We start from the raw sequence: 24,514 nt of genomic DNA, 5'->3' as shown, positions 1-24,514 counted from the left end.
ACTGATATAAAGGCAGAAGATACAGAGGGAGAAGAAGAGACGTATGTGACTGATATAAAGGCAGAAGATATAGAGGGAGAAGAAGAGACGTATGTGACTGATATGAAGGCAGAAGATATAAAGGGAGAAGAAGAGACGTATGTGACTGATATAAAGGCAGAAGATATAGAGGGAGAAGAAGAGATGTATGTGACTGATATAAAGGCAGAAGATATAGAGGGAGAAGAAGAGACGTATGTGACTGATATAAAGGTAGAAGATATAGAGGGAGAAGAAGAGATGTATGTGACTGATATAAAGGCAGAAGATATAGAGGGAGAAGAAGAGACGTATGTGACTGATATAAAGGTAGAAGATATAGAGGGAGAAGAAGAGACGTGTGTGAGGGGTGATCAGCAGTGTAAGGAGGAGGAGATCCCTACAGATATCAGCACAGGTGAGTAATAAACACTTATTACAGAAGTCACATATTCTCATTGCTCAGTCCCTACAGCAATCTCTTATACTACACCCTTCTCTGTCAGTACACACTAATGTGGAATATGTATTTCTGCTGCGGGGTACACTGGGCTCCACAGGGAATGACATTGGGGTGTAGAGTAGGCTCTTGATCCGAGGCACCAACAGGCTCAAATCTTTGACCTTCTTCCCAGAATGCATAGCGCCACCTCCTCTATAACCCCACCTTTGTGCACAGGAGCTCAGTTTTGTAGTTGGTGCCATGCAGTAAGCGGGCATACAACAGGGGGGGCTACAGCTCTAGGAAAAAGCTTTTTAAAGAAATTCACGCCTCACAAGAAGATGCCGGCTCACTACCCCCTCGCTGCGGAGCTAAGTAAAAATTGGGATTCACACCCGCCAGTGGATTCGCAGGTGGCGCAGCTGGTGGTATCCTCAGCTCTGCCCGTAACTATTGTCACGTCCCTGAGAGAGCCGACGGATAAGCGCGTGGAGGGTTGTTTAAAGGCAATTTACACTCTAACCGGTGCTGCACATAGGCCCACCATTGCAGCGACATGGGCTGCAGAAGCTGTGGAAGCGTGGGCTCAGGAGCTGGAGGCGGAGTTGCCGTCCAACGCTTCTGATCATGCTAGACAATGCTTGTCGTATATTGTCACAGCGTGTCATTACATTAAGGAGGCGGCTTCGGATACAGGTATTCTGGCAGCCAAGGTTTCTACTACGTCCATACTGGCTCGCCGGATTCTATGGTTGCGGTCCTGGTCCGTGGATCTGGATTCTAAGAAAACCCTGGAGGTACTCCCGTTTAAGGGAGACATTCTTTTCGGAGAAGACCTCAACAAGATAGTGGCTGACTTAGCTTCTGCTAAAACAACGTGTCTACCTAGTACTGCCGCTTCGGTGCTGAAGGCTAAGAGTACTCCCTTTCGCTCATTTCGTCCTTCAGGGAAAGCAAAGGGTCAGGCGTACTCGAAACAGGTTCGCACTTCCAAACCAAATAAGCCCAAACAGGCCTGGGCTACCCGTCAGCCTGCTTCCAAAACTGACAAGCCTGCCGCATGGGGGATCCCAGGGTGGGGGGCCGACTTCTAGGGTATACCCAGGAATGGTTGAAGACCACTTCCGATGCCTGGGTTTGGGAATTCGTCACTCAAGGTTACTGCTGTATCCTTCAAAAATCACCCCCCTCATAGATTTTGCCTGACAGACATCCCTTCGGATCAGGTGAAGGCAAAAACTCTTCATTCGGTGGTACAGACCCTCCTGGACACAGAAGTGGTAGTACAGGTGCCTCTGGCTCAGAGAGGCAAGGGGTACTATTCACCGCTGTTCCTAGTCCCAAAACTGAATGGGTCATCCCGGCCCATTCTCAACCTCAAGTCCTTGAACAAATTTGTGAAGGTCTCCAAGTTTCGTATGGAAACTCTTCGCTCTATTGTTCTGGCATTGAAACCTGGGGATTATATGGTCTCCCTGGACATACAGGATGCTTACCTGCATATTTCCATTAAAATGTCGCATCAGCAATACCTGAGGTTTGCGGTTGGCAACCTCCATTACCAATTTTGGGCGTTACCCTTTGGTTTGACCATGGCTCCGTGAGCCTTCACCAAGGTCATGGTGGTCATGACGGCTGTGCTCCGCCGTTGAGGGGTCAGGATCCTACCATACCTGGACGAATTGTTGATCCTGGCAAATTCCCCAGAAACTCTCCTACGCCATCTGGATCTGACTATCCAGTTTCTGCAAGCCCACGGGTGGCTCATCAACTGGAAGAAATCTTCCCTGGTCCCTGCTTGGAGCATGGTGCACCTGTTGTCATTGTTGGACACTCAGAACCAGCAGTTGTTCTTGTCTCAGGAGAAAGTCCTGAAGCTTCAGGACAGGATTCGATGCTTCCTATCTCGTCCGCAAGTGTCGATACATTCGGCAATGCAAGTGCTTGGTCTCATTATGTCTGCTTTCAACATGGTGGAGTATGCTCAATTCCATTCCCGCCCTCTGCAGAAGCTGATTCTTGCCAAGTGGGACGACCTGCCTCACCGAATCAGGTCTCAAATGATCTCCTTGTCTCCGGAGGTCCGTCTGTCACTAAGCTGGTGGCTTCAGGACCAACGATTGAGCAGGGGTCGTCCTTTCTGGATCTCCAACTGGGTCCTACTGACGACGGATGCCAGTCTGAGAGGTTGGGGTGCGGTGTTGGAGCAACACTCCCTTCAGGGTCAGTGGACCAAGGAGGAGTCTCTCCTCCCGATAAACATTCTGGAATTGCGGGCGGTGTTCAACTCATTGAACTTGGCCCCAGCATTTAATACAGAACAGACCTGTTCAAGTACAGTCGGACAACGCCACCACGGTGGCATACATCAATCATCAAGGAGGCACTCGAAGCCGCATGGCATTGAGGGAAGTATCACGGATTCTTCAGTGTGCGGAACGTCATCTGCCAGCCTTATCGGCAGTGTTCATTCCAGGGTCCTAAACTGGGAGGCGGACTTTCTCATTTTTTGGAAGTCAAAGAAAAAAATTATGAATGAATACACCATCGGTCAAATATGCCTGTTATTTGATACAACTCAGTAATTTACTAAAAATTGTAATTCACAAACACTGCCGGCAATAGCCAAACACTGCCGTGAAAAAATACAAATCGTAAAAAAAGCAGTTTTAAAATAGACCTGCCTTTTTTTACCGTGTTCTGATAGGCATGCACGGATTCGTGAGATCCGTGCATGTTTATCAGTGGGGAGGGGTGTGAAAGGGTTAAAAATAAAAAAATAAAAATACGTGGGGTCCCCCCTCCTAAGCATAACCAGCCTCGGGCTCTTTGAGGTGGTCCTGGTTGTAAAAATCTGGGGGGGAAATTGACAGGGGTTCCCCCATATTTGAACAACCAGCATTGGGCTCTGCGCCTGGTCCTGGTGCCAAAAATACGGGGGACACAAAGCGTAGGGGTCCCTCGTATTTTTAACACCAGCACCGGGCTCCACTAGTTAGAGAGATAATGCCACAGCCGGGGGACACTTTTATATAGGTCCCTGCGGCCCTGGCATTAAATCAGTAACTAGTCACCCCTGGCCAGTATTAAATGCGGGAAGACCGTGGGCCAGTAAGGGGGCGGGGCCTTCACTATGAGCGGATCCAGCAGCTCACCAGCGCCATTTTCTCTCTGCAGCTTACACAGAAAACGCTGGCAGGGAAGCGCTGCCCCTCCACATCAACTCCAGACTACCTCAGAGGTACCAGGAGGTTATAGAGGGGGGGGGGGGGCAGCAGTTATATCCTTACTAATACCCTATTAAGGGTATTTAGTCTGCGCCTGGGTAAGTTATTTGTTAGCTGAAGGGGCGCTGTGTGGCTGGTTTCCTCATTCCTCTGTGACTCTCTAAAGGGCTCTGTGTGGAATTGTGCTTACTGCATATTCTCGTGTGTGTGTGTGTGTGTGTGTGTGTGTGTGTGTGTGTGTGTACCTCACATTACAATCCCCAAGGAGTGTGTTTTCTGTACAGCAGAATGTTTTTCCTCCCCAGGGGGATCACTACAGTGTACTCAGGACAGTACACATTCTCAGGCTACTGGGTCTGAACCGCCTTGGTTGGACTCCATAAGGGGGATGATTACTAATATTTCTAATAAACTCTCCCATACTGAGAAGGAGACGCAGTATTTGAGAGAGTCTGTGGAGGACCTGATGAATAAAGATTCAGCTCCCACACCAGCGCCTCTAACCTCTCCCATTTATCCACAGAAGCGTACACTGGCCCTGATCATGCAGGCTGACACTGATGACGATGCCTGAGATACAGGGGTCAGTGAGGTGGATCTGGGGGAGGGGGGGGGGTGCAGCTCTTGCTCAAGGGGTGCAGGCTCTGACAGAGGCCATTAGGGATGTATTAAAGATTTCAGAAAAAGTAACAGTAGAAGAGGAAGAATCTTATTTTAATGTAAAAAAGATCCTCGGTTACTTTCCCTGCGTCAAAAGAGTTACGTTCTCTTTTTGCAGAAACTTGGGTAAATCCAGAGAAAAAGTTTAAAATCCCTAAAAGATTGCTCAGCTCATTTCCTTTCCCTCAGGATGATAGGAAGAAATGGGAAAATCCACCGATAGTGGACGCCTCTGTGTCTAGATTGTCACGTAAAATTATTTTACCTGTCCCAGGCGCAGCCTCCTTAAAGGATACGGCTGACCGCGGAATTGAGACCACACTCAAATCTCTGTACACAGCTGCTGGGGTGGCAAAATGGTCAGGTAACCTAATTGATGATTTAGATTCTCTGCATAGGAGTGAAATTGAATTACTCTTGCATCACATTCAGCACTCTGCAAACTTTATGGTGAAGGCCATGAAGGAAATTGGCCTGCTCAACGCATGTGTCAGTGTCCGCACGCAGAGGCTTATGGCTATGCAAATAGACTGTGGATGCGGATTCCAGGAGAAGCGTGGAGAGCCTGCCCTTCACAGGTGAAGCCTTGTTCGGAGGTGAACTGGATACCTGGATATTCAAGGCGCCTACGTTACAGTCCTTTCGGGCAGCAAAATTTAAAAACAGATCCAAAGGTTCCTGCACTGCCTTTAGATGTGGTCGAGGAAAATCCAGAAAACCTGCAACTACAGGTTCTCAAGAACAGAGCTCAGGTTCTGCTTCCTGAAAGTCTTCAGCATGACGGTGCACCACACTGCCTGAAGAACAGGCAGGTGGGAGCACGTTTAAAGGATTTCAGTCATATCTGGGCAACATAATGCTTAAATCCCTGGGTCAAAGATCTTATTGCCCATGGATACAGACTGGAGTTTCAAGAACTCCCACCTAACAGATTCTTCAAATCAGGCTTACCAGCTTCTCAGGAAGCAAGTACAATCTTGCAACAGGCAATTCAAAAGTTGGTTCAGACATAGGTCATTGTCCCAGTTCCACCTCAGCTACAGAACAAGGGTTATTTTTCCAACCTGTCCGTAGTACCGAAGCTGGATTGTTTGGAAGGCCCATCTTGAACCTAAAATCCTGAACCCATACTTATGGATATTCAAATTCAAGATGGAGTCTCTAAAAGCGGTGATCTCAGGTCTGGAGGAAGGGGAATTCCTGGTGTCTCTGGATATCAAGGATGCATACCTTCATATTCCGATCTGGCCACCTCATCAGGCTAAGGTTTGCAATACAGGACTGTCACTACCAGTTCCAGGCCCTGCCATTTGGCCTCTCCACAGCACTGAGGGTGTTCACCAAGGTCATGGTAGAGATGATGATGCTTCTCCTCTGCAAACAGGGAGTGAACATAATTTCATACCTGGACGATCTACTGATAAAGGCATCCCCCATGAAGAGGTTGTTACTAAGCATTGCCCTCTCAATTTAACCACTCCAGGATCACATGTGGATTCTGAACCTTCCAACTTCACACTTGGAACCAACAAATAGGCTTCCCTTCTTGGGAATGATACTCGATACAGAAGTACAGATGGTGTTCCTTCCATTGGAAAAGGCATTGGTGATCCAGTCAATGGTCCGGGATGTCCTGATGCCAACTTGGATATCGGTACATCAGTGCATTTGCATACTGTGGAAGATGGTAGCCTCCTACGAGGCACTGCAGTACGGAAGGTTTCACGCAAGGCCCTTCCAGCTGGATCTCTTGGACAAGTGGTCCGGATCACATCTTCACATGCAGCAGAAGATACGCCTCTCGCCGAAAGCCAGAATTTCACTCCTCTGGTGGCTACAGACTTCTCACCTGATTGAAGGCCGCTGGTTCGGGATTCAAAATTGTATTCTACTAACCACATATGCAAGCCTCAGAGGTTGAGGAGCAGTCACCTAGAGGGAAAACTTCCAGGGAAAATGGTCAAATCAAGGAGCCATTCTTCCAATGAACATTCTGGAACTTAGGGCCATATACAATGCCCTTCAATAAGCGGCACATCTTCTTCAAGATCAAGCCATTCAGGTACAGTCGGACAATTTGACGGCGGTGTCGTACATAAACCGGCAGGGTGGAACAAAGAGCAGAGCTGCAATGTTAGAGGTAACTAGAATTCTCCTCTGGGCAGAAAAACACACTGTGGCGTTGTCGGCAATCTTCATTCTGGGAGTAGACAACTGGGAAGCAGACTTCCTCAGCAGAAGTGACCTCCACCAAGGACAGTGGGGCCTCCACCCGGAGGTATTCAGTGACGTGACAAGTCGGTGGGGAATTCCTCAGATTGACATGATGGCCTCTCATCTCAGCAAGAAGCTCAGGTGGTATTGTTCCAGGTCGAGAGACCCACAAGCAGTGTCGGTGGATGCGCTGGTGACTCCGTGGGTTTACCAGATAGTGTATGTGTTCCCTCCACTTCTGCTCTTCCCAAAAATTCTCAAAATAATCAAAAAGACAAGGATTCAGGCAATCCTCATTGCTCCAGACTGGCCAAGAAGGGCTTGGTACGCGGATCTACTTGAGTTGCTCCTAGAGGATCCGTGGCCTCTTTGCGAGGACCTTCTGCAACAGGGGCCGTTCATCTACCAAGACTTACCACAGCTACGTTTGACTGCATGGAAGTTGAGCGTCAGATTCTAGCCCAGAAAAAGGATCCCGGACAAGTTAATTCCAACCCTGATCCAACCCAGGAAGAGAGTAATGTCTAAGCATTACCATCATATTTGGAAAAAATGTGTCTTGGTGTGAATCCAAGCAGTTTCCTGCGGTGGAGTTTCAACTGAGATGTTTACTTCTCTTTCTGGAAGCAGGTGTGGATGTGGGACTTCACCTGGGCTCTATAAAAGTCCAGATTTCGGCCTTGTCCATTTTCTTCCAGAAACAATTGGCTGCCCTCCCTGACGTTCAGACGTTCTTAAAAGGGGTTCTGCACATCCAACTGCTCTTTGTGCCTCCTACAGCACCTTGGGATCTCAACGTGGTGTTGCAGTTCCTGCAATCAGATTGGTTTGAGCCTTTACAGGCGGTGTTGGCCTTTATGTCAGCAAGACGTGTGTCGGAATTGGGGGCGTTGTCTCATAAGAGCCCCTACTTAATATTCCATGAGGATATAGCTAAACTCAGAACGCGTCAGCAATTTCTTCCTAAGGTTGTGTCGGCTTTTCATATCAACCAACCTATTGTCAGTGGCTACTGACACCTCGGCTACTTCAAGGGCCTTGGATGTTGTGAGGGCCTTGAAAGTGTATGTAAAGCGGTTAGCTCATCACAGGAAATCGGATGCGCTATTTGTGCTTTATGATCCCAATAAGATTGGGTGTATAAGCAGACAATTGCTCGCTGGATCAGGCTTATTATCCAGCATGCTTATTCCATGGCAGGATTGCCGGTTCCAAGATCTGTACAGGCCCACTCTACTTGTTCAGTGGGTTCTTCCTGGGCGGCTGCTGGGGGTGTCTTGACTTTACAACTTTACACTGAGGAAGCCGCCGAAGCCGGAGGGTAGGTGGAGAAATGCGTTTGGAGACTCGGGAGATCACTGTGGATACTCTATACCTCATTGCGCCACTGTCTCGTGGCTTGCTAAAGCACTCTCACCAGCGCACGCTGTGTAAAGGAGAGCGGAGAGTGGAGGTAATTGCCGGGACAAATACTATATCACACAGCGGCTGCTGCGGCTGATCTAGGATACCCTGCACCTCACTACGTCACAGCATTGTGGCTTGTTGAAGCAATTGACCATTATATGCTGTGCTGAGGAGAGCGGATAATAGAGGTATTTGCCGGGACAGACATCATACCATACAGCAGTTGCGGTGGCTGATTGAAGCACTTGTTCGAAGCTGTACCCAGGAGAGAGAACCTCTGTTTGGAAAAGTGTTGCACATCTTCTGAACACTATCATATTGTGTTGGAGCGGCTGCCATGCCTACAACAATCTAAGGAGAGGTAAAATACTGAATATATTGTGCACGGTACGCTGGGTGGAAACTGGGACTCTTGGAATATAATCAGTTAATCTGTGGTCCTAACCACAGCTGAAACATTAATTAAAATCAACTAATCTTCAATTCTACACTAATTAACTGCTTAATTAACAGCTGAATTATTAATCATCCTATAAATACTAACAAACAGAATTAATTGACATATATGGACGATAATTAAAGGAGTTCCATCTGCAGTATTAATTATACTAACCTATGGCAAATATCTGGATTGGAATATATGGACTCTGTTCAATAGTAGCTGATTATTAATTATCAGCTGCATCATTCATTATACGTTCAGTGCTTTAATAAATTAATTTGTTATGATAAATGGATGCCATTTATAGATTATAATTTTTATTTTCATGATTTATATACTGTGTTTGGTTGAGATCGTGTTTTATCCAAATAGATTAGTTTTCTAACCACTGTGTGATATTGACTCCGGGATTGAGAACTCCCATTAAAGGGACCAAGAGTGTGGTAACACAGGTGGTTGGAAAGGTTGATTTAGAGTGGAAACATTCAGTGTTGATATGGTATAGTTTTTAAATATATTGTTATTATATTATTAGTACCGGCCGGCACTATAGTTTAATGCTTGTATTGTATAATTGCATGTTATAGTCTTTATTATTCATATGGAAAAGTAAACTAAAAATATTTTATACAAAGTGAATAGCGCTGTCTCAATTCTTTTGTTCTTGCCGAGCGGCTACCTGGTCAGGTTCGAACACGTTTGCCAAGTTCTACAAGTTCGATACTTTGGCCTCTGAGGACCTTCAGTTTGGTCAGTGTGTTTTACAGGAACCTCAGCACTCTCACACCCGGTTTGGGAGCTTTGGTACATCCCCATGGTACTAAATGGAACCCCAGTATCCTCTAGGACGTAAGTGAAAATAGGATTTTAATTACCTACCGGTAAATCCTTTTCTCGTAGTCCGTAGAGGATGCTGGGCGCCCGCCCAGTGCTTTGTGTTTTCCTGCATATTTACTAGGTTAAGTATTGTTGGTTCAGCTGTAGCTGTTCCTGTTCAAGTGTGGTTAGCATGGCTTTCCTCTTGTTATGTGTGTGCTGGTTCCAATCTCACCACTGTCCTTGTATATCCTTCTTTCGAAGTATGTCTGTCTCCTCGGGCACAGTTTCTAGACTGAGTCTCATAGGAGGGGCATAGAGGGAGGAGCCAGCCCACACTATTAAATTCTTAAAGTGCCCTTGGCTCCTAGTGGACCCGTCTTTACCCCATGGTATGAAATGGACCCCAGCATCCTCTACGGACTACGAGAAAAGGATTTATCGGTAGGTAATTAAAATCCTATAGCTGGTCTATCACAAAGACCTGTGAAAGCGGGTTGCTGGATGACACATGCCATTCACACATGGGCGGGTCAAATTCAAGAGGTCCTTGCAGGAGATATTTCCCTGGTATCTACAGTGACTCTCATAAAGCACAATCAGGACAGTGCACGCGTCTTGTGTGACTCTCTCAAGGAGATAGGTGCTATTAACGCTAGGACTACTGCCATGGCAGTGTCGACGCGCAGAGCTTTGTGGCTGCGTCAGTGGATAGCGGACGCAGATTCCAAGCGCAGTGTGGAGTCTCTTCCTTTTTCAGGGGAGTGGCCATTCGGGGTTGAGTTGGATACATGAATTTCAAAGGTTACTGCAGGGAAATCCACGTTTCTCCCCTCTGGGGCTCTGCTGGCTAGGCGTTCCTACCCAGGGCAATCTACCCCGTCCTCTCGGACTGCCAGGTTCAGATCAAGAGCCAGATGCACCTGAAACGCGGCGAGAGGCACTGGAGGCAAGACAAAAAAAACAGCTGCCGCAGGTTTTTGGGAACAAAGCACCAGTTCAGTTAGCATGAGGGCCTCAGCATGATGGTGACCCCCCCACCTGATGGGATCTCGAGGTGGGAGCTCGATTGCATTACTTCAGCCGCATCTGGGAAAGCTCCTGCCAGGATGCCTGGGTAAAGGATCTCATTTCTCAGGGCTACAAGCTGGAGTTCAGCAGTGCTCCTCCCCAACGATTTTTCAAATCAAGCTTACCAGTTTTGGAGGATACATGCGTTACGCTGCAACAGGCCATACTAAAGTAGGCCCAGTCCCAAGTCATTGTTCCAGTGCCACTACAACAACAGGGAAAGGGTTACTACTCCAACCTGTTTGTGGTACCAAAACCGGACGGTTCGGTAAAGCCCATTTTGAATCTAAAATCCTTGAACCCTTACCTAAAGGTTTTCAAGTTCAAGATGGAATCCTTGTGAGCAGTGCTTGTGGGTTTGGAAGAACAGGAGTTCATGGACATAGAGGACGCTTATCTCCATATCCCGATTTGGCCGCCTCACCAGGCTTACCTATGGTTTGCCCTGCTGAATGATCACTACCAGTTCCAGGCGGAGATAATGTTCCAGCTCCGAGTCTAGGGGATCAGTATTGTCCCTTACCTAGACGAGCTCTTGATAAAGGCTAGATCCAGGGAGCTTCTGTTGCTCAATATAGGCCGCACTATTCAGCTTCTGTCACACCATGGGTGGATCCCACGTGGAGCCTACTCAGCGGCTTCTATTACTGGGAATGTTTCTCAATGCAGTGGCTCAGAAAGTATTCCTCCTAGAGGTCAAGGCAAGGACGCTCCAGGATGTGGTCCGAGCGGTTCTACGACCGAATCAGATCTCCATCCATCTTTGCATAAGATTGTTGGGAAAGATGGTCGCCTCATACGAGGCGATCCAGTATGGAAGGTTCCATGCCAGAACATTTCAATTGGATCTCCTGAGCTAGTGGTCTGGTTCACATCTTCAGATGCACCAGATCATACACTACCGTTCAAAAGTTTGGGGTCACTTAGACATTTATTTATTTTATAAGGAAAAGCACAGGTTTTTTTTCAATGAAGATAACAAATAAATTAATCAGAAATACTCTATACATTGTTGATGTGGTAAATGACTGTACTAGCTGCAAACGTCTGGTTTTTAATGGAATATCTACAGAGTTGTATAGAGGCCCATTTCCAGCAACCATCACTCCAGTGTTCTAATGGTACATTGTGTTTGCTAATCGCGGTAGAAGACTAATGGATGATTAGAAAACCCTTGTGCAGTTATGTTAGCACAGCTGAAAACGGGTTTGCTCGTTAGAGAAGCTATAACACTGGCCTTCCTTTAAGCTAGTTGAGTATCTGGAGCATCACATTTTTGGGTTCGATTATACTCTGAAAGTGGCAAGAAAAAGAACTTTCATGTGAAACTCGACAGTCTATTCTTGTTCTTAGAAATGAAGGCAATTCCATGCGAGAAATTGCAGAGAAACTGAACATTTCCTACAAATGTGTGTACTACTCCCTTCAGAGAACAGCACAAACAGGCTGTAACCAGAGTAGAAAGAGAAGTGGGAGGCCCTGGTACACAACTGAGCAAGAAGACAAGTGAGGCTTCTATTTCTCAGGAATTGGAATTTGGTTTTATTGTCATTAAATATTCAACGCATGAACAATCAATGAAATTTCCATGTAAGCAAAAGAACAGACACCACAAAATATATATAGCACAAAGAACAATACCATAAGATACTTTAAAAAAAGCCGTAAGGACATGATAACACATAGGCAGCTGCGACAATCCTATCTACATTTACAACCATTAAGCATTGTTATAGCCCTAGGAAAAAAGCTGTCTTTCAGCCGCACAGGTCCTCAACTGGCAGCTTCATTAAATGGTACCCACAAAACACCAGTGTCAACGTCTACAACGAAGAGGTGACTCCGGGATGCGGGCCTTCTAGGCGCCATCTTTAAAATGTATGAACCTTTCCGGCGGCAGTGAGGGAAACCCCCAGTGTGCCGGAGGAGAGCGGAGCCACTGCAGCTGGGAGATCAGCTCCCGCTGCATTGTTGTGTGTGTGCCAACGTGAGCGGAGCACTACAGAGGTGGCAAGCCACGGCAGCCAGGACGAGCATCCCTGGCTGCAGGGACGTGTGCCGCTCATGGGGGACCAGGCTAATTGGCTCGCCATGCGGCAGGTAGTAGTAGGGACCTTGGGTCCGGGAGCTATGCTCCCAGCGCCTCAGCGCTCCAGGGAGTGATCACGATGAGCCCCAAAAAAAGTGGGTCCCAGGGACCCCTCACTTTTCAAAATTGGGGTCCTACCTGTCCTTTTCTGGGTTCTTTCAGAATTAAGGTTCTTATTAATGATTTAAATATAAAAACTCAGACTTGATTTGGACACTACAAAAGTGCTGCAAGGGGGAGGGAGGGGTGACAGTGCTGCTGGGCTGTGTAGCTATACCGGACTCTGCACCAGAGATGGAACTAGACATTTTGTCAGAAAGTGAATTTGTGCTCCCCCTCCCATATTGTAAATCAAAGTCAGTGTGCGCCGAAGGCGCGCAGCAAAAATTTAGGGGCATGACTTTGTGGAGAAGGAGCGTGGCCACATCATTCACATTGCACCACACCGTAGTGCTGCTTATACACATTGCAGCAGGTAGAGCACGTTATACACATTGTACCAGGTAGAGCACGTTATACACATTGCACCAGGTAGAGCACGTTATACACATTGCAGCAGGTAGAGCACGTTATACACATTGCAGCAGGTAGAGCACGTTATACACATTGCAGCAGGTAGAGCACGTTATACACATTGCAGCAGGTAGAGCACGTTATACACATTGCAGCAGGTAGAGCGCGTTATACACATTGCACCAGGTAGAGCACGTTATACACATTGCAGCAGGTAGAGCGCGTTATACACATTGCACCAGGTAGAGCACGTTATACACATTGCAGCAGGTAGAGCACGTTATACACATTGCAGCAGGTAGAGCACGTTATACACATTGCAGCAGGTAGAGCACGTTATACACATTGCAGCAGGTAGAGCACGTTATACACATTGCAGCAGGTAGAGCACGTTATACACATTGCAGCAGGTAGAGCACGTTACACACATTGCACCAGGTAGAGCACGTTATACACATTGTACCAGGTAGAGCACGTTATACACATTGCTCCAGGTAGAGCGCGTTATACACATTGCACCAGGTAGAGCACGTTATACACATTGCGCCAGGTAGAGCACGTTATACACATTGCACCAGGTAGAGCACGTTATACACATTGCGCCAGGTAGAGCACGTTATACACAATGCACCAGGTAGAGCACGTTATACACATTGCTCCAGGTAGAGCGCGTTATACACATTGCACCAGGTAGAGCACGTTATACACATTGCGCCAGGTAGAGCACGTTATACACATTGCACCAGGTAGAGCACGTTATACACATTGCGCCAGGTAGAGCACGTTATACACATTGCGCCAGGTAGAGCACGTTATACACATTGCAGCAGGTAGAGCACGTTACACACATTGCACCAGGTAGAGCACGTTATACACATTGCTCCAGGTAGAGCGCGTTATACACAATGCACCAGGTAGAGCACGTTATACACATTGCAGCAGGTAGAGCACGTTATACACATTGCAGCAGGTAGAGCACGTTATACACATTGCAGCAGGTAGAGCACGTTATACACATTGCAGCAGGTAGAGCACGTTATACACATTGCAGCAGGTAGAGCACGTTATACACATTGCAGCAGGTAGAGCGCGTTATACACATTGCACCAGGTAGAGCACGTTATACACATTGCAGCAGGTAGAGCACGTTATACACATTGCAGCAGGTAGAGCACGTTATACACATTGTACCAGGTAGAGCACGTTATACACATTGCAGCAGGTAGAGCACGTTATACACATTGCAGCAGGTAGAGCACGTTATACACATTGCAGCAGGCAGAGCAAGTTACACACATTGCAGCAGGTAGAGCACGTTATACACATTGCAGCAGGTAGAGCACGTTATACACATTGCAGCAGGTAGAGCACGTTATACACATTGCAGCAGGTAGAGCACGTTATACACATTGCAGCAGGTAGAGCACGTTATACACATTGCACCAGGTAGAGCACGTTATACACATTGCAGCAGGTGGAGCACGTTATACACATTGCAGCAGGTAGAGCACGTTATACACATTGCAGCAGGTAGAGCACGTTATACACATTACAGCAGGTAGAGCACGTTATACACACTGCAGCAGGTGGAGCACGTTATACACATTGCAGCAGGTAGAGCACGTTATACACATTGCAGCAGGTAGAGCACGTTATACACATTGTAGCAGGTAGAGCACGTTATACACAATGCGCCAGGTAGAGCACGTTATACACATTGCGCCAAGTAGAACACGTTATACACATTGCGCCAGGTAGAGCTCGTTATACACATTGCAGCAGGTAGAGCACGTTATACACATTGCAGCAGGTAGAGCACGTTATACACATTGCACCAGGTAAAGCACGTTATACACATTGCAGCAGGTAGAGCACGTTATACACATTGCACCAGGTAGAGCACGTTATACACATTGCAGCAGGTAGAGCACGTTATACACATTGCAGCAGGTAGAGCACGTTATACACATTGCGCCAGGTAGAGCACGTTATACACATTGCAGCAGGTAGAGCACGTTATACACAATGCAGCAGGTAGAGCACGTTATACACATTGCAGCAGGTAGAGCACGTTACACACATTGCACCAGGTAGAGCACATTATACACATTGCACCAGGTAGAGCACGTTATACACATTGCAGCAGGTAGAGCACGTTATACACATTGCAGCAGGTAGAGCACGTTATACACATTGCAGCAGGTAGAGCACGTTACACACATTGCAGCAGGTAGAGCATGTTATACACATTGCACCAGGTAGAGCACGTTATACACATTGCACCAGGTAGAGCACGTTATACACATTGCACCAGGTAGAGCACGTTATACATATTGCACCAGGTAGAGCACGTTATACACATTGCAGCAGGTAGAGCACGTTATACACATTGCAGCAGGTAGAGCACGTTATACACATTGCAGCAGGTAGAGCACGTTATACACATTGCGCCAGGTAGAGCACGTTATACACATTGCGCCAGGTAGAGCACGTTATACACATTGCGCCAGGTAGAGCTTGTTATACACATTGCAGCAGGTAGAGCACGTTATACACATTGCAGCAGGTAGAGCACGTTATACACATTGCAGCAGGTAGAGCACGTTATACACATTGTGCCAGGTAGAGCAAGTTATACACATTGCACCAGGTAGAGCACGTCTCATGCTCAGGCGGATCGTACGGATACAAAGCGAATCGTTGCTGAGCGATGGATTTAATGAAGAATCCATTCGCAACGCTGGTCGCAAGGTGAGTGACAGGAAGAGGGCGTTTGTGGGTGTCAACTGACCGTTTTCTGGGTGTGTTTGGGAAAACGCAGGCGTGTCCAGGCGTCTGCAGGGCGGGTGTCTGACGTCCATTCCGGCTCCAATAAGACAGAAATGATCGCAAGGGCTGAGTAAGTCCAGAGCTACTTAGAAACTGCACAAAATGTTTTTGCAATGCTCCCCCGCACAAGCGATCGCACACTTACAAAGTGAATATACTCTCCCCTATAGGTGGGGACTATCTGATCACTGCGCTGCAAAAAATAGCTAGCGAGTGATCAACTTGGAATGAGGGCCTTAGACGCTACAAAAGTGTTGCAGGGGGAGCGAGAGGGTGACATTGCTGCTGGGGTGTTATCATAGCGGAGGTATGCATTCAGGATCCTGGCAGCCGTAATACCGACGCCGGAATCCCGCCAGCCGCCAGAATACCGATGCCGGCATCCCGAGGAGATCAGGATCCTGACTACGATATCTTGACAGTCAGGATCCTAAAGGCAAGTAGGCAATGCCGCCACAGGTTTAGGGTATGGGCTGGGGGAGGTTTAGGCACACCCAGGGGGGGTTAGGGTATGGGGTGGGGGAGGTTAGGGTTAGGCTGCAGAGAGGGGGAATAGCGTTAGGCACTAAGGGAGGAGGGATAGGTTTAGGCTGTGGGTAAGGGGGGTTTAGGCACTGCTGGGGGAAGGTTAGGGTTAGGCTGTGGGTAAGGGGGGTTAGGGTTAGGCACTGCTGGGGGAGGTCAGGGTTAGGCTGTGGGTAAGGGGGGTTAGGTTTAGGCACTGCTGGGGGGAGGTTAGGGTTAGGATGTGGGTAAGGGGGGTTAGGTTTAGGCACTGCTGGGGGAAGGTTAGGGTTAGGCTGTGGGTAAGGGTGTAGGTTTAGGCACTGCTGAGGGGAGGTTAGGGTTAGGCTGTGGGTAAGGGGGTTAGGTTTAGGCACTGCTGGGGGAGGTTAGGGTTAGGCTGTGGGTAAGGGGGTTAGGTTTAGGCACTGCTGGGAGGTTAGGGTTATGCTGTGGGTAAGGGGGTTAGGTTTAGGCACTGCTGGGAGGTTAGGGTTATGCTGTGGTTAAGGGGGTTAGGTTTAGGCACTGCTGGGGGGAGGTTAGGGTTAGGCTGTGGGTAAGGGGGTTAGGTTTAGGCACTGCTGGGTGGAGGTTAGGGTTAGGCTGTGGGTAAGGGGGTTAGGTTTAGGCACTGCTGGGAGGTTAGGGTTATGCTGTGGGTAAGGGGGTTAGGTTTAGGCACTGCTGGGGGAAGGTTAGGGTTAGGCTGTGGGTAAGGGGGTTAGGTTTAGGCACTGCTGGGGGGAGGTTAGGGATAGGCTGTGAGTGGGAGGGTTAGGTGTCGGCAGTGCTGCGATTGGGATGCCAGTGTGTTTTCTCATTTCTAGCCTTATATGATGTAGCCCTGGCTCAGATCACTTGTATAAATGCATTTGATGGAAGCAGACGTTTTAGGCAGCTTGACAGGATGATCCCAGAAGTAGCGGGTGCACCACAGGTAGCAGCAGTGCCTGCACAATAGATTCATGTTATATTCTCATAGATCCTTAGCTTGGTCTAGATGTGAATGGCGCTGGGAATATCAGGGAAACTTACTGCAGTGGACGCCTGAAACAACCACTGAGGTCGGGCTACACACCCATGACACTCCCAGAAGACACACAATGCATGCAAGGAAAGCCACCACCCAAGTTCAGCCACCCGCTCCTATGCTACTTACCCTACCCCACAGCACTTATGCTGTCACCAGCGCTCACCTCCCGCCCGCAGCACAGCGTAGATCAGCCGTAGAGCCGTCTTCACTCTCTGCCCGGCCCCGTGTGAATTTGCGGCTGCATGTGACCAGGAGGGGGAGGCACCGCCAGAGGACTGGTAGTGGTAAGGCTCCACCTCCTCTATTACAGGCAGGAAGCGCAGTCAATTGAGAGCCAGTAATTAGCTGCAGCGGAGCGCGTCCTCGGGGACCCACACGTTTTTGAAAACTGAGTCCCCATCCTCTGATCTGGGTAAAATACGCGCTACACTGTGTGTATGTATATATAGACATAGATATAGTTATATATATATATATAAAGATAGATAGATAGATAGATAGATATAGCATGGTGAGGCACTGCAGTGTTATATTTAAGTAGCAATGTGTATTTGAATTGTGTTTAAAGTGAAATGCACTTACTTGGTTGTGTGTCCCAGGAGGGGGGAATCCATTACTGTGCAGGCTGGATTCCCCTAGTACTTTTCCCCCAAAATGGAATGCCTTCCTCTCTAGCCTCCCACATGGAAGTATCATGTGGAGAGAGAGGAGCAGCTCAGCTTTAAAACAAGCTGAGTGGTTTTCTGGAGCTCCATAGGGATCACCCGCGGTGCGCAGGAAACCCTGACCAGAGATCTAGGCTGCCCATCTCTGGAGCCCAAGTTTAGGCTGGAGATGGTGAGCTGCGTACCTGGGCAGATTCCTGGAAGTAGTTTAGATGGGAAAACTTCCCCCAGCCTAGACTGAGCATCACCAGGGCGGATACCAACCCTCCAGAATGGGACGGTCAAAGGAGAGTGACTACTCCCCACTATCCATAGAGGACAATGTTAGCTGTGGCCAAGGCATGCACATCACATGGATAAATAATGACTGGTTGAGAACAGCACGGTGGACTTTACCCCCTGTGGTATGTGTAATGGAGTAGGATAAAAAGAGGAGGCCTGTGAGCCTCCAGAGGTATTATACCATTTTCACTCTGCTGTAAACATCTTGCTGTATTGCTGTTGCCCCTAGCAATACGGAAGAGTATTTTTTTGTTAAGACTGGGTGAATAAACATCTGCCTCAAGATGACCGCTTCATCTTGTGACCTGCAGCGCTATGCCACACATAGTTCCATTTTCCGACTGTCCTGGGTGCACTCAGCGTCTCCAAGCTCCGCCTCCCGCCAGCTACCGTACAGAGGCCTAGTCCAGCGACTAGTGGTTAGACAGCGTGTCGACGCATACAGAGCAGTACCATGGTTCCAGACTCCATGGCAACAAGGAGTCTGGTGGTGGCTGTGCACTACCCGCCCACTGCGCAGTGGGTGGAGTCAGTAGTAGGCGGTTACTGACAGTAAGTGGGAATCCCCTAATTGGCCAGATCCTGTGTGACCTAAACATTCTGTGACTGGGGTGGGATGCGAGGCAGGGCGAGGGCTTTCGTACAGAACCGTCCGGTCACAGAAATTGCTGGCATAGCGGTGGGATAATCCTAGGTGGCTTTTTGGTCACCTGATTAGAGAAGCTGGGTTATTCAGGAGAGGAGTAACTGCAGCGCAGGAGAACGCACAAGATGGCGGACTTCAGCGGAATGTCCAAGGACAATCTGGAGATCGTGTATCAGGTGAAAGGGTGTGGATATCCCTTTCAACGTGTCCAGAAGCGTCATCAGGGTAGCACTCGTGGCAAAGGTAGAGAGTGCTAAGGGCGTTGGCATTGAAGAGGGCGGCCTAACAGTGGACATTCGTTCAGAATCTGTGAGACCCACAAGCCCCACCCTCTCTACTAGTGGCAGCCATGTTTCATACCTAGCTGGGCCAGAGGTCCAACGTCCCAGGTGGGGCGACACGGATACCTTAGCAGATAGGCTACTGGAATTTGGAGAAAGGGCAATGGAGCAAGAGTGCGTGATCATCACCTCACTTTCCAATATCACTGCCGGGCTCCGGTGACTGTGTGCAGCCCTCTCTGTCCCCAGCAGTAGCGGAAGAGCCAGTGCTCCCACCTGAGGCAAAAGTGCCTCCAAGTCAGCTAGCTGGAGCGTGCAGGAAAGACTGGGCACACTTATCCCCACACTACAGCCCGTGGCATCAGCTGCGTCACTAGGCTGCAGCAGTGAACAGTGCCCGGAGTGAGCGGCTTTAAGGTAGGAGAAGTGGGGGACTTAATAGATTGGGTCTTGGTCCCAGTGGTGGCTGAGAGCTATCAGGTAGGGTAGATAAGAAGCCACGTAGTAATAAAAGCTCCAGAAAGCACGTCTGGATGGACTCAGGCCCCTCTTATTTATTATTTTATATACTATCAGGTGTGACGGGTGTGGTACATCCCTGCAAAGGCAGACCCAATCTCTTTCTCATCAGACTCTGCTGTCTTCCCTGCACTCTCACTCAGATGTTCCCTGCTGCCAGTAGCACACGTATGAGAAGCAGAAGTATGGCGGCAGCTGTATAGATTCTGATATGTAATTCTCTGTATCATACTTACCGTACACACATCATCCTTATTACTATTGAGAGAATAGATGTAATACACTGATTATGGGTGTTTAACAGTGGATTATAACCTAGCAGATGATGATGATTGCAGTATATAAAATGGTGTATTGCATGTAAAATAGTTTGTTACACACCTACTCTGCTGTAGCGATATACCTTATATAAGGGTGAGTAACATATGTACAGGCTTACCAGCGTATGAGCACACACATAAAGGAATGCTACCTTACCAATGCTTCCAGGAGTAACGTTAGGAGACATTTCTCTGATCCATCAGCTCATATGACTGGTATTATTGTTGATCTAGAATCTCCAATTCATACGATATGTTCCCCATCCATTGTTTTACATTGGTGCTGACATAGGACATGGCGAGTGACTATATCTCCATATATACTTCATGGTTAGTTACCAGTACAAGAGAGAGAGATATCTAAGTCTTATTATAATATTACATTTGTTATTGTGAGTGTTCTCAGGAGGGTGGACACAATGATCATCTGAGACACAATATTATAAAGCCTTCATTAAAAGTTATGTTTTATTATATACACACATTTACAATTAAGTGTCTCAGAGAGTCGTCTTCTCCTATTGTTTACAAGATTAATATTATTACAGAAAATGTCACATTTCCATAATGTATTTTATTTCCAGCAATTGGACACACAAGCAGGAATATCTCAGAAGGACATCTAATGTTATCCCCGGATTGTGGCATAAAAGATAATGACAGTAGACAGGATTCTCCAGGAGATAATCCCATTACCCCAATTATACATCCAGCTCTATCAGCTGATCCCTCTGATCCTGGGAAATGTTCTCCTGATCACTCTGATATTGGTGCATCTGTTACAGCTCTGACAGTAGATACAGTGTTTCCCTGTTCTATAGATGCCAAATGTTATACACAGAACACAAATCTTATTACCCATCAGCCAGCTAAGGCAGGTGAGAGGCCATTTCCATGTTCTGAGTGTGGGAAATGTTTTACATACAAATCAGGTCTTGTTACACATCAAAGAAGGCACACAGGTGCAAGGCCATTTTCCTGCTCTGAGTGTGGGAAATGTTTTATCTGGAAATCAGAACTTGTTAAACATCAGCGAAGTCACACAGGTGAGAATCCATTTCTATGTCCTGAGTGTGGGAAATGGTTTGCACGAAAATCAGATCTTGTTAAACATCAGAGAATTCACACAGGTGAGAAGCCATTTCTATGTCCTGAGTGTGGGAAATGGTTTGCACGGAAATCAGATCTTGTTAAACATCAGAGAAGTCACACAGGTGAGAAGCCTTTTTCATGCTCTGAGTGCACGAAATGTTATACTCGGAAATCACAACTTGTTATACATCAGAGAAGTCACACAGGTAAGAAGCCATTTCCATGTTCTGAGTGTGAGAAATGTTTTGCACACAAATCAGATCTTGTTATTCATAATAGAAGTCACATAGGTGAGAAGCCATTTCCATGTTCTGAGTGTGGGAAATGTTTTACATACAAATCAGGTCTTGTTACACATCAAAGAAGGCACACAGGTGAGAGGCCATTTTCTTGCTCTGAGTGCGGAAAATGTTTTATATGGAAATCAGAACTTGTTAAACATCAGCGAAGTCACACAGGTGAGAATCCATTTCCATGTTCTGAGTGTGGGAAATGTTTTACATACAAATCACGTCTTGTAGAACATAAGAAAATACATACTGGTGAGAAACCATATTCCTGTTCTGAGTGTGGGAAATGTTTTACATACAAAACAACTCTTGATGCACATAAGAGAAGTCACACAGGTACATCACCATTTCCATGTTCTGAGTGTGGGAAATATTTTGCACAGAAATCACAACTTGCTAGACATCAGAGAAGTCACACAGGTGAGAGGCCATTTCCATGTTCTGACTGTGGAAAATGTTTTGCATGGAAATCACACCTTGTTACTCATCAGCAAAGTCACCCAGGTGAGAAGCCATTTCCTTGTCCTGAGTGTGGGAAATGGTTTGCACAGAAATCAGATCTTGTTAAACATCAGAGAAGTCACACAGGTGAGAAGCCATTTCCTTGTCCTGAGTGTGGGAAATGGTTTGCACAGAAATCAGATCTTGTTAAACATCAGAGAATTCACACAGGTGAGAAGCCATTTCTATGTCCCGAGTGTGGGAAATGGTTTACACGGAAATCAGATCTTGTTAAACATCAGAGAAGTCACACAGGTGAGAGGCCATTTCCATGTCCTGAGTGTGGGAAATGGTTTGCACAGAAATCAGATCTAGTTAAACATCAGAGAATTCACACAGGTGAGAAGCCATTTCTATGTCCTGAGTGTGGGAAATGGTTTGCACGGAAATCAGATCTTGTTAAACATCAGAAAAGTCACACAGGTGAGAAGCCTTTTTCATGCTCTGAGTGCACGAAATGTTATACTCGGAAATCACAACTTGTTATACATCAGAGAAGTCACACAGGTAAGAAGCCATTTCCATGTTCTGAGTGTGAGAAATGTTTTGCACACAAATCAGATCTTGTTATTCATAATAGAAGTCACATAGGTGAGAAACCATTTCCATGTTCTGAGTGTGGGAAATGTTTTGCACTCAAATCAACTCTTGTTAGACATCAGCAAAGTCACACAGTTGAGAAGCCATTTTAATCTTCTGAAGTATACTTATTGTTGCCATGCATTGTTCTTCAAGGTTCTTATCCAATCTGCTATGCTTTTTGCAATATACATGCTACCGCAGGGTGAAATAATCATATGTCATACCCTCATCTACCACTGCTATACAGATGACCTGTCTTTTGCTTCAGGTACTGAGAACCCAGTACCAATCCTAAATGGTTGTCTAGCTGAGCTCCAGGTGTGGGTGATGCCAGTTCGCTGTGACTCAGTCCTGGTGAAACAGGTCCTTATGATAGAAGCTCACCAACAAAAGTCAGGGCTACAGCTCCGCTTTACCTACCAACCAGACTTACACTTGGGGGTTCAGAGTTACAAAATGCGGATCAAGTGCGGAATCTTGGTGTTCTGGATGGTGGAGTGACACTTAGACATCAGGTATCAGCCACAATCAGATCCTCATCTGAGGAACATAGCCAGACTCCAGCACTTATTCCCCTCAGAAGATCTACCTACAGTCATACATGCACTTGTATCATCTCATATAGACTACTGCAATGTCCTCTACCTGGTCTCCCAGCAAAATAATTGCACCGGTTGTAGCTTGTACAGATTGCAGCATCCAGACTGTTACCTAACCAGCCCGTTCCTGCCACATAACACCCATTCTCTGCTCCCTCCACCGGCTGCCTGTAAGATGGTGACTCTGGGCCTATTTCAGGTTAGATTGCAGTGTGCACATGCAACCGCATTTTCTGCAGAGGGGCCACAGAAAATGCAATTGCCTGTCAGGCAGAGGCAGTCACGGAGGTGGGTGGGAAATACTGCCGCCTTAATCGAGAAGAATGCGGCGGGCCTCCTGCAGGTGCAGCTAATCTGCAGTAGCAGGCTTCACTAACTTCTACGATGAAGCAGAAATTGTGAGGCAATCGCATTTTCTGCTTCAGGTGGGAGGTGGTGGTCAGCATGCTGGGTGGCCTTGCCCTGCAATGGGCGGACCCGAGCGTGCTAGGAAAAGGATTGCTAATTCTGCTAATTAGCAGCATCTGCAATTCTTACTGAATTAAACCCTCTATTAAATAATCTAACTGACTCTCCCAGCCTTGCATGACCATGGTACCAGAAGCAGCTTCTGCCTCCATACTGCCCGGGTTTCTTCCATCTGTTGATGAAGGACTGTTAGCTGTACCATAAATTCCCAAGCAGTGCTTAGATGTCAGGGGAGACAGGGTGGGTGGTAGTAGTGCAGTAGCAGGGTCTGCTGGAGGCAGTGTCTAAGTGGTTGATGTACCCAAACAGCACTGAGTAGGGAGACAGGGCAGGGGGCAGTAGTGGGAGCTGCTGGAGGCAATGTCTATGTGGGTAAACATCCCCAAGCAGGGCTGAGGTGTCAGTGGGGAGACAGGGCAGGTGGGGGAAGACAGGGCAGGTGGCAGTGGTGGGGGAGACACGGGGTGGATGGCAGTAGTGGGGGGAGACAGGATGGTTGGCAGTAGGTGGTTAAAAAAGGGGTAGCAGTAGTGGGGGGAGACGGTGGTGGGGAGACAGGATGGGTGGAGTAGTGGGGGTGAGACAGGGTGGTGGCAGTAGTGGGTGGGAGACAGAGCGGGTGGCCACAGTGTAGTACCTGGGGCTGCTGGAGGCAGTAAAGAGGTGCATGGGTCCCGCACAGAATCAGTTCATAATTAGACTTAATGATTATGCTTCCTTATTTCTAAATATTCCCTTATATGTGTTACTGTTATTTGCTGTGTCAGCCTTTATGTGTGTTCTGTGTAATAATCCTGAAAGTAGTGCTGCTACCGATCTCATATCATTTGTAGTAACTTGGAAAAGATGAGATATGAGGTGCACTCTGGAAGCTTATAGGGGGTAAATCAGAGATGAACACAGATGTGACATCACGCAGCCCCCCGGAAAATGGTCTCGGCCCACCCGTGTTTACCCCTCAGGGATACGACCGCAATATGTGTGTCCACACGGCCGCTGCA

The 24,514-nt window shown here is 47.4% G+C and overlaps 1 pseudogene; it reads left to right on the top strand.

The window, feature by feature from the left end:
* The window catches only part of LOC134983786 (zinc finger protein 850-like), a 197,181-nt pseudogene extending 173,258 nt beyond the window's left edge, over positions 1–23,923 (top strand).
* The last annotated feature ends 591 nt before the right edge of the window (positions 23,924–24,514 follow it).

This window comes from Pseudophryne corroboree (genome assembly GCF_028390025.1).
Source record: "Pseudophryne corroboree isolate aPseCor3 chromosome 3 unlocalized genomic scaffold, aPseCor3.hap2 SUPER_3_unloc_24, whole genome shotgun sequence".
NCBI lineage: Eukaryota > Metazoa > Chordata > Amphibia > Anura > Myobatrachidae > Pseudophryne > Pseudophryne corroboree.
This window is presented reverse-complemented; position numbering and strand designations above follow the sequence as displayed.